Below are 12,444 nucleotides of genomic sequence, written 5' to 3' on the forward strand. Positions count from 1 at the left end.
GATGGTTACGTTATTTATTCTTACTGATTACATTTTAAAGAGCGTGGCGTTATAACAAAAAACCGTCCACCCAAGTAAAGTAGAGATCATTGCAAATACTTTCAGCGTGTTATTCAGATACGTAATCTTCATAATTTCCTATTCTTCCGACAGAAAAGGTTCTATGAAACATTAATAAGAATTCCGTTCGCAGGAATTCGCGTCCAGTGATAATGTAGGTAAACGCATTCTTCAGCACAGACGTTACTTTGAACTGCACCATGATCCTGTTATTTAAAACGGTATATTATCCCCTTTCTGTGAACTAAAAAACAGCTCTCCGAGTCAGCTATACATTTTGCATGGAAACTAAATTATGCAGCTTGAATTTTTTTACAATTCACTGTCAAAGGCTATGTGACATTTGATATGTGACACAACAAATTGTGTGTATACGAAGAGCGTCTCTCCTAAGAATCGTGTGGTGTTTCGGAAAATATTTGGAATTTGATTTTTATACTGTGTAGCTGGTGTCAGTTCAAACAAATACTACAAATAATATCTTTTACCGACAGCCACTTTCGACGGAAAACGTCGATTTCTTTCCCATAACAAGCAAAATTATTTTTAAAGCGGAATTTTATGCGGCCATGCTATATAGCGGTCCCAAAAGTAGTCCCATGCGATAGAAGTTTTATCGACATGTTTTGACACTGTCATTAAAACAGGAATAACCAGTATTCCAGCATCGACTGAGCAGCACTGCTGTATGGCGGTTGTAGTCAGCGCGGGCCAGGGTTATTCTTCGTAATTTACTTTCCACTTTGGTCGAACTGATAGCACTGCGAGTTATGGTTAACGAAGAATAAAAAGGAGACTATGTGGAAAAACTGTCACTGAACTCAAACATATTTCTGAAGTTAGGTAATTGAGGTTTCTGACAGAGTTGCATACAATAATTTTTTTAATGACTAGTTCCTAATATTTTCGTTCATTCTCGAACCATTACCTATATTAGAACATTCAGTTTTTTTTTGCATCAGATCAATAAACCAAAAGTTTTTGATTGTACAATTGTCTTGGATACATTCATAATTCGATAGACGCATTAGTTGTTCCTACATAAAATTTTGACAGGCGCCTCAGTTGCTTATTAAGTGTTCATATGCTGCGTCTCTTCAGAGATCTTAATGCTTCTACTAAATACATGTATACTGTACTGATAAAGGCCACAGACGTCACCACACTATTTTATACATTACTGATAAGATTGAGCTAACTGCTCGTTCCAAAAATGATTCATGTTTCAGTAAAGCTGTTAGTTGATGACATATCAATAATTTACAAAATAATGCGAATACGTTTGAGACTTTACTGAATACAGTATCTGTGTATTTAGTTGTAGCCCTATGATCTTTGAAGAGACACAGCATATGAACACGTAATAAATTTTTGTATAACTAACTAACGACACCCACCTATCGAATTTCGAATGTACCAAGACATCATACAGTAAAATAAGATTTGTTTTATTGATCTACTGAAAAACAAATGTATTACGTACCGTGAAACATTACAAATTATTACGCACAAAGATTTGTTGCACTAATGTAATCTGTACATATAAAACGTTTGAAAAATTTGTATTTCATGTTCTCTTAATAATACCGTACGTTCTAATGTAGATAATGGTTGAAGACTGAAGGAAAAGTTATTAACAGAAATGTTATATGTAACTCTGACGGAAACCTTAATTAACGAATTAATAGTATATTGAGATGCTGATCCTGATACCAACGCAGTGTTGGAATAACTTATATAGCTTTGTGTCGCACGAGAAGGACTTTTCGCTGCTTGAAGTATCTAAGTTGACAGTGGGTATTGCCTTCTTGTTGAGTAAAACATCGTAATTTCACTGGAGAGGATTTTCCTCTCATTTGTGGGCACTGAAATCTAGAGACAGAGTGGGTATCAACGCAGAGGCCGAAGTATTCAAGTTTAAATAGCAAAATTTTGTGCGATGAGTTATTTTGTTACAGAAATGTCATAATGATGAGTAGTCTGGCGACACAGTAGTAATTTACGGATTTATTAATCTTAAATGCAGTGCTCTCTGATATACATTTGAATACTTTTAGTAGGTACGTATGAATGCAGATTACTGTTAAATAATGCTGACGAACCTAGCGACAGGTTCACTTTCGGCTGTTATTTTGTTGTTGTTATTGTACACTTTACTTTCGTTCATTTGTTACTACTAGAGTTTAATCTTAATACGAAAACTCATCGTTTTTTGCGCTTATTCACATTGCAGTACCCAAGCCACATCACCATTTTGGATGTCGGGCTCGGTGGTATCGAAATTATATATTTTTTTCTTAAGTTCCATGAACAATGTAACGTGAAAATTAGTTTATAATCCAACCGGTCACCTCATTTCATCATCGAAAGATACAGCACGTTTTCTACATCCTGTTAGGATTATTTCACATCCAGACCGGATGTGAATAATTGTATCTTACTTTTATATTGAGCTAAGAACAGATGCTGGAAATTTATGCAATGTGCGGAGCACCATGAATCCAAAATGTTTTTATTAAGTAAATTACAAAACTACTATTGTAGAGATAAGAAAGTAAACGAAGGAGTTACCACAAGTTTTGATGATACGTAGCATCCGTATGCCCCTCAAACAAATATATGGAGAGTCTTCGTATTCTACGCGCAATATATTAGAAGAGTCGATGCACTTCACTGCAGCTTTGTCGTGATGTGTACAATACTCTAATCGTAACACAAATAAATTAAAGTCTGCAATGGTCATGACACACTGGACTCGCATTCGGGAGGACGACGGTTCAATCCCGTCTCCGGCCATCCTGATTTAGGTTTTCCGTGATTTCCCTAAATCGTTTCAGGCAAATGCCGGGATGGTTCCTTTGAAAGGGCACGGCCGATTTCCTTCCCAATCCTTCCCTAACCCGAGCTTGCGCTCCGTCTCTAATGACCTCGTTGTCGACGGGACGTTAAACACTAACCACCACCACCACCAATGGTAATGGGAAAATTTCTGAAACAATTTAAATAGAAAAGAAAAATGACAAAGTGATGGTTAAAACTTACTAAACCATTCACCACGATAGAGGCACACCGTCCAATCACCTTCCACACGATGTATCCATAGAGCTTCTAAGGATTTCCCAGTAGCGTGCCACTACAACCCGGTCAATTTCATATCCTTTGTAACAGTTTGTTATAAAATACACAACAGGCAATGCATGTATACTTTTGATACAAACTCAATCAGCTGTTGATGAAACATAACGATTATTCCATAATGTGCTACATGTAACATTCAGCCATTTACTGCATCCAGATGTAAAATATGTACGTATAAACTGCGCAAGCCATTTTGTCGGTACATCGAAGAGGATTCTTGGTATCAAAATTAACGACTCTCTGTCCTTTTCCATTTACAAGTGTAGTGAAAAACACTTCATGAGCGATCTTTCTTATTCTCGTGATCTGCAGGGGAGATGTATAACACGGCGGTAGAACTGCTAAATAACCTTTCTCGTATATTGATTCAGGAAATTTACCCTACATGCAATCACGAGAACAACGTTAGGATACTATCAAAGACTACTACGGAATTGGCCAGACATGTATATTTTAGTTACCCGTACAGGTCCACAGTGCTTTCCACAACCTTCTCGATAAAGAAGTTTCCCATTCGCCTTCCCTAGAACAGATATCCTACTTCATACTGCTTCGTGGCGTTACCTCTACATATCTGTCTAACTTCAGAAACTACATACGAACTATAATAGAAATATTCCCTGTCATGATATTTGGGACCAGATAAGTAGGAACTCCTTTTCATTGTCTTTGAGCTGCTTTCCCGCAAAGCATTTACCAAACGAGTGAGTATTCAACAGATCGAAATAAGATCAATACTGTTAGAAAATTTTTCATTTTTTTCGTGCTCAACTGAAAACAATTAGCGTAACACAAGATCAGCAGTATTACATTGCAGAAGAAACTATAGTGTTCTGCCACAAAATTACCCATTAAGATATGAAAGTGAAACTTCCTGGCAGATTAAAACTGTGTGCCGCACCGAGACTCGAACTCGGGACCTTTGCCTTTCGCGGGCAAGTTCGTGTCTCGGCCCGGCACACAGTTTTAATCTGTCAGGAAGTTTCACATCAGCGCTCACTCCGCTGCAGAGTGAAAATCTCATTCAAGATATGAAAGTGTTAAGAATAAGATAAGAATAGTAACAATTTCATAGAATGGCCTACGATAGCTCAAAACGTAAGTCAGCGCAGTGGAAAAGAAAACTAACATATCGCAGCACTTTAATTAATCATGCGACTTTATACACAATGGAAACCTTTGTAATTCTAAATAAAAATGGAAGAAAAGACGAAAAGAATAAACCTGTGACAGATTTTCAGTCCACTCTGCAAAACAAGGACCTGAAGGAAAAGACGATGTCGTGAAGTACACTTTCTGAGAAAAAAGTCCGCCAGTTTCGAAGAGACGACTGAGATTTTACAGCTATATGATTATGAAATTATTTTTAATCTTTTACTGTAAATGAAAGTTAATAGAAATTGCTGTTTGAAACTCCAGAAAACTTCCAGGAAACAGTCGTCCAAAGAACATTAAACGGTTCGGAACTAAACTGAAAATTTTGGTTGACAATTTACGGTTTCTGGAAAAACAAACGTTGAAATATAAAGGACAGAAAAACGTAGATGCATATTCAACAAGAAGGCGGTTATAAGAGAATAAGTAAGAGAAAGCATTAGCTAATTAAGTTCATTCAAGTTCTCACTTGCTCCTAATGATGTAAAAAGAAAGCGTAAACTCCTGTGTTCAAGAAAGACAGCTCTATATAAATAAATAGGCTAAATGCATGATACTTTCGAAAGTCTAAAAAGTTGACTATCTGAAAGAATCTAGATTTCCTTTGATGCTATTCTGCAGTTGCTATGGGTATTTTGAAAGACATCATGGTGTCTGTAGTTGTTAATTTTTATTTCATTTTTGTCCTGTTGCAAAAGTTAGGTCTGGGACCATTTTCAAATACTCTGAGAAAAGGTCTTTCTATTAATTCTTCAATACATTATTTCTAGTTCAAGTTCAAAGCAGTTACTGAAGAGAACGTAAGTTACGCCAGATATAATAACATATTAGACACATTTTTTAGCTCTTTTATCAGAAAACATTAGCGATAGCAAATATTGCCAATAAAGCGAAAGAACTTGTACCAGTGGTACAATGAATATTTACGAAAATTATACATATCTACACATCCGCTTCTACATGACTACTCTGCAATTCACACTTAAATGCTATGCAGAGTGCTCATCGAACCACCTTACGACTCTTTCTTTGTCGTTCAATTCTTAAATAGTACGCGAGGAAAACGAACAGTCAAATCTTTTCGAGCGAGCTGATTTCTCTTATTTTATCACAATGATAATTTCTCTTTATGAATATGGGCGTAAGCAGAATATTTTCGCATTCGGAGCAGAAACCTGATGGTTGAAATTACGTGAAAATATCTCGCCGCAACGAAAAACGTCTTTTTTTATGATTGCTACCCAAATTCTAGTATCATATCTCTGACACTCTCTACCCTAATTCGTGATACAAAACGAGCTGTCTTTCTTCGAACTTTTTCGATGACCTTCACCAGTCTTACCTGGTAAGGATACCGTATCACACTAGATTATTCCGGACAAGCATAGTGTAGGCAGTCTTTTCAGTAAATCTGTTGCGTCTCCTAAGTTTTTGACCAGTAAAACGTATTCTTTGTTTCGCTTTCCCCACAGCAATATTTATGTGATCTTTCCAGTTTAAGATGCTCTTAATCGTAATTTCAAGGTATTCAGTTACACTGACGGCCTTAAATTTGTGCTACTTATCGTGTAACCGAAATTTAGAGGATTCCTTTTGGTACTCGTGTGGATAACCTCACTTTTTTTTTTATTTTTTAGTCAATTGTCACGTCTCGCGCCGTACGGATATCAGACAAAAATATTTTTGCAATTGGTTTTGTTCTTCTGATGACTTTATTGGACAGTAAATGACAGCATCATATGTAAGAAATCTGAGGGCTGCTCAGATTGTTTCCAAAATCGTTAATTTCTCATTTGAATTTGTAGCTCCTTGTGTTTTTCGTGTTTGCAGTTAAATTGTTGGATGTAAGGTCCGGCAGTTATGAAAACGCCGTTTTTCCAAGTTCCCAAACATGTTTCAGCACCTCTGTGCCATCATCAGTGGGTTTCTGTTTTATTTAATCTTTACATTCGGTTTGCATAGTTTTGCAGAACCACTTGCGTGTTATCTCTTATTGGTAGCTTGTCATGTATAAGGGCTTGCCACAAAAAAACATGACAAGCTACAAGTAAGAAATAGCACGCAAGTGGTCCTGCAAAATCATGCAAACCGAATGTAAAGATTAAATAAAACAGAGACCGACTGATGAAAACGTGTTTGGGAACTTGGAAAAACGGTTTCTTGTATAACTGGCGGACCTTACATCCAACAAAATCGTTAATATAAATTAGGAACGGCTGAGAGACCAATAAACTTCCATGCCGTGTGGAACTTCAGATATCACTCCTGTTTTACTCGATAATTTTCCGTGGGTTACTACGAAATGTGACATTTCTCTCAGGAAATCACGAATCCAGTCGCACAACTGAGATGATACTCTACAGGCACGTAATTTGATTAGAAGTCGCTTGTGAGAAATGTTGTCAAAAGCATTCAGGAAATCTTTAAATATAGAATCAATTTGACATACCACGTCGATAGCGCTCATTACTTCGTGAGAATAAATATCTAGTTCTGTTCCACCAGACCGATATTTTCTGAATCCGTGCTGAATCTGTGTCAATACGTTGTTGTCTTCGATGTAAACCAGAAAGTTCGAACTCGGTATATGTTCTAAACACCTACTGAAAATAGTCAAGGATATGTATCTGTAATTCAATGGGATACTCATAATACCTTTGTTCTATATTGGTGTGACCTGTGTAGCTTTGCGGTCCTTCGGTAGGGATCTTTCTTCGAGCGAGGGGTTGTGTATCGTGTGTCATAATTATGTTTCTCATTCCTATCTATTAGCGTGCATATAGAGCTAGGAGAAGCCTACTACAGCAGTTATAACTGAAAAATAAAATACGGTAATATTTTACGTCTGTGTATTAAAACCGCATCTTAGTATTAAGATATCTTTGTAGTCGTCAATACTGAGTCTGCATTCTGTGTCAACATGACAACACTGACGAAGTCGAAGGTCCTGCTAATACGAGGGCTATCCACAAAGTACATTACGTTTTGGAATTAAAAATAAATAAAGTATTGGAATTTTTTTTTATTATATACAGATGAAAGCCACACTTAAATACTACTTGTCTACATAGTTGCCATTTAAATTAAGGCACTTATCGTATCGATGGACGAGCTTGGAAATTCCTTCGTCGTAAAATTAGGCCGCCTGCGCCTTCAACCACGTGGTTACCTCTTCTTGAAGCTGTGCGTCGTCATCAAAACGCTGCATAGCCAACCACTTCTTCATTGCTGGGAATAAGTGGAAGCCGCTCGGTGCCAGGTCGGGACTGTACGGCGGATGAGGAAACAACTCCCACTTAAAAGATTCGAGAACTTCACGAGTGGCATTTGCCGTGTGGGCCCGGGCGTTGTCGTGAATCAGCAAGATCTTTGAGCCCAAATTTCCCCTGCGCTTGTTTTGTATTGCTCTTCTGAGGTTGTGCAGAGTTTGGCAATACCTTCGAGAGTTTATTGTTGTGCTTCTTTCCAGGAAATCCACAAAAATCACACCTTTTCTGTCCCAAAAGAGGTAACCACGTGGTTGAGGGCGCAGGCGGCCGAATTTTACGACGAAGGAATTCCCAAGCTCGTCCATCGCTATTATAAGTGCCTTAATTTAAATGGCAACTATGTAGAAAAGTAGTATTTAAGCGTGGCTTTCATCTGTATATAATAAAAAAATTTCCAATACTTTATTTACTTTTATTTCCAAAACGTAATGTACTTTGTGGATAGCCCTCGTATTTGTCGTAGACCGGCTACAATATTGTTTCGAAATTTCTTATTTCGTAACTTTTGGTGTTCATTGAAAGTTCTACCTTAAGATGGTGTGATCTAACAATAATATGTAGATGCAAAGTACTACCCTGTTTTATTGGAACCGGTAGATTATACATTCGCGTAGGTGAAAAGTCATTAAGGTTACATATTGCTCCAAATCCCTATATGCATGATGTTAGATGGATACGTAAAGCTATGACACCTATGTATCACGTTTCTAAATATGCAGTGTACTCTTGGTACAGGCTAAGCGCTTTGTATTAACACTTTTGACAATATGTGCCATAGCAGATATTTCCTAAGCAAAGACTTAACAAATGCCTCCCATAACTCACTATATCGAGTGTAACTTATTTTCTGTTTAGCCACTACTTTCTTTAAGTAAAACGTTGTGCTACAGAATTAACATTGTTTTGTAATAAATGACTCAAGACCGAAATTGTGCAACATTATGCAAATAAATAAAAAACTGACAGTTGCAGGTATCAAAGGGCCATTCAGAAAATTAAAGATTCTTCATTTTCCCAACGTGTGCCAGTACTGAATCAGTACGTGTCGCAGGCAAAGGGGAGTCGACCCGCCATCCCCTTGCTGATATCGACGTCACAAGACCCATGATTTCCAGCACGTAAGGGAGTAATAGGCTTACATTTTACTGTGCAGTTGTCTTACGTGACGTCGCATTAAAATTTGACAAGCCTGGTATCAGCCGCCGTCCATTCCTTCAGACAGGGAAAGAAGAATAAAAAGGAAATGAGTGCTGTCCGAGCTCACAAATTTGTGGTATTTTGCCCGTGAGCTCTTTCAACAACGAGGTTATTACAATTCAAAGAATATCATGGTGCGTACTTAATACGCGCACATAAAAGTTGAATAGAGGGCGAGGGTCCCCCCACGACGGTTTCGCCCCGCGGATCGCCTTGTAATACGGCGGCGGAAGTCGGCCGGATTCCCGGCTGCTGTTTAATGCAGACGGTAATACGGGAGGCGAGGCAGCATAATGGAGAGATGGCCCCCTAATCTCGCCGGCAGGGTCTACCCCGTTCCCCGGTAGAGTCGCGGTAATTTCAAGGCACATGTCCGCTCCGCGAGGCTTTCGTGCGCCGCGGTCTCCTCAGTTTCGTCTGCGAGCGTCGTCTGCTCGCTTCCGGTGGCAGCGGCCGGTTCCACTTCGGCCGAACTAATTTGGTCCTGCGATATCCTCAGTGGCCTAGAATTACGCGAGAGCAGTACGGAGACCTTTGCGAAGACATTCAAACAGAATGGTTCATTCCTCTCAAATTGTTTCGCCATGTGGGTTAAAGGGCATGGCTAAGTGGCGTGGGCGGCCTCCCGATTGCGTAACGCGCAGTTGTAGTAGTGCGGCGTAACACACGAAATAAAACATAAAAAAGTAGGAACTGCACGTGCTTCGTTTCCCACCGACCACGGTACGGGCTCGTTTCCTAAACAAGATGGTCAAAATACTTTAATGAATGTTGATTGTAGTACACGTGACGTTAACATAATAATGACTCTAATTTACGAAATGTTTATGTTATTCGTGTTAATTTTCGTGTTGTTTATACAACGAGAAACAGAAATAAAAAGGAATTGTCTTCAAGTAGATGGGTATGCCAGAAAATAAGATTCCGAGCTTCGACCCTTTTTTTTTTTAATTTTCTCTGCCTATGATATCAGCTAAGCGAGATGATGCATCTTTTTTAACCCTCCTCTACCACGGTGGTTTCAGATCAGACATATACTACTGTTTGGTCGAAATCGACATACGTATTTATTGAGCCATGTGTTAAACAAAAAAAAAAAAAAAAAAAACAAAAAAAAAAAAACCTTTAGCATGTGGAAAATAGATACCAATGAAAACTAATGATACTACAAGATGAACGTAAGTTAGACTGAAACGTAATCAAATAAAAGTTTTATTTACATATAAGTGGTAACCTCAAAAAATGGCTTTGAGCACTATGGGACTTAACTGCTGCGGTCATCAATCCCCTAGAACTTAGAACTACCAGGTGATCAAAAAATCAGTATAAATTTGAAAACTGAATAAATCACGGAATAATGTAGATAGACAGGTACAAATTGACATACACGCTTAGAATGACATGAGGTTTTACTAGAACCCAAAAAATACAAACGTACAAAAAATGTCCGACAGATGCTTCATCTGATCAGAATAGCAATAATTAGCATAACAAAGTAAGACAAAGCAAAGATGATGTTCTTTACAGGAAATGGTCAATATGTCCACCATCATTCCTCAACAATAGCTGTAGTCGAGAAATAATGTTGTGAACAGCACTGTAAAGCATGTCTGGAGTAATGGTGAGGCATTGGCGTCGGATGTTGTTTTCCAGCATCCCTAGAGATGTCGGTCGATCACGATACACTTGCGACTTCAGGTAACCCCAAAGCCAATAATCGCACGGACTGAGGTCTGGAGACTTGGGAGGTCAAGCATGACAAAAGTGGCGGCTGAGCACACGATCATCACCAAACGACGCACGCAAGAGATCTTTCAAGCGTCTAGCAATATGAGGTGTTTTGTTTTGGTTCTAACAAAACCCCATGTCATTCCAAGTATGTGTGTCAATTTTTACCTCTCTATCTACATTATTCGGTGGTTTATTAAGTTTTCAAATTTATACTGACTTTTTGATCACCCGGTACTTAAACCTAACTAGCCCAAGGACATCACACACATCCATGCCCGAGGCAGGATTCGAACCTGCGACCGTAGCGGCCACGTGGTTCCAGACTGTAGCGCTTAGAACCGCTCGGCCACACCGGCCGGCTGGTAACCTCAGTCTGGTAAATTCAGCCCTTACAGTTGCAGGCTCAAAATATATCGACAAGCTACTAAACAAAGTACACAATTCTAACGTCGCATAATAAAACATAGAATTCGACAAACAAAACAACAAAAAACTAACCAGAAAAGACAAGAAAAGAATCACAATTGTTTATCACAAACACTCTTCATCGTAGGTCGAGGAACAGTAGGGGCACATTACAATTTTATGTTCCCCACACATCGATTTCCGTTGTTTGGTCGTGCTGGCGGCCGAAGAAGTAGCAGGTGTTATGAGCATTATACCCAGTTGTTCTATATTCGCTCTCAAATACCTAGGAAGACGTTCGTTAACGAATCTCTTCTGCATCCACGGAGTAGCTAACGCAGTGGTTAAGTTTTTGAGGAAAGTCGTACGGATTGTATTAGGATATGGCTCCGTGTTCAGTTTCCATATGTAAAGAATCAGGCTGTTTACCCCAGCGATATCAAGGATACCATGAAAGCAGCGCATCGGCCATCGATTGCTTTTCCTCTTCGTGGACGAAGAATGGCACAATTTGTCTAACACATCGACTCCTCCTGTAGTCATGTTTTAAAATCTAATATTTCTGGTAATTTCGTGTCACAGTCTACCTTCCCATCGAAATGCATTGGTGCTATCAGGACGACTTTTTTATTTTTCTTAGGAGTTTATGCTACGAGCGTTATTTCATCATCGTAAGCAAATGCTGAGGTCGAGACGTGCGTTGGTTAATAACGATGGAGGAATCTGCGGCTTGTTTTTTCGCAGAGTACCGTCGTGCGTTAGTCCCCTTTTTTTGCAGCTCTTCAACCAACTCAATAGATGAAAACCAATTATCAGCGGTGATATTCCGACCATTGCCACTAAGTGGTTCGGTAATTTTCACAACATATTGCGTTGGTAAGGACAAATCAGCCTTTTTTGTGGTTTCTTTACCCACGTACGTTATTTCACCACAGAAATAAAAACATTTCGCATGAACAAGCGATATTATTTGTGGACTGTGCTCATTCGGTTAGGACGTGAGATACATTTTGAAAGGACAGCGTCCTCGGAACCCTAGTAGAGTCTCATCGACAGTAACGAATTGCGTGGGAGGAAAATATCGGGAACAGTTGGCGTTGAAAAGATCCCAAATCTCCCGAAAGGCAGCATATTTGTTCTTTTGTTTACGTTCTTCTCTTGTGTCTTTATCGTCAAAGCGGCAATGTTGCAGAAGGAACTGGAATCGTGAGAGAGACATAGTGGGGCGAAAAATCGGAGGCCCGTGCATTTTCTAAACATTTCAACCGTATTAAATGTCGATCTTTTCAAAGAGCCGCTCATAAAAGGGAGGCCGGTAAAGAGTCTAAATTCAACGTCATCCGTGCGGCCAGTTGACGAATAGTCTTTATTATAATTGCAGCTTTCGCGATCTATCTCTTCATTTGTGTGCATGACAATTGTTTGTATCATTCCATCAGTGATGAAAAGTGAAATCATTTCCAGGATATCAGTTATTCCAACAACCTCC

This window comes from Schistocerca americana, chromosome 1 (assembly GCF_021461395.2).
Source record: "Schistocerca americana isolate TAMUIC-IGC-003095 chromosome 1, iqSchAmer2.1, whole genome shotgun sequence".
Lineage (NCBI taxonomy): Eukaryota > Metazoa > Arthropoda > Insecta > Orthoptera > Acrididae > Schistocerca > Schistocerca americana.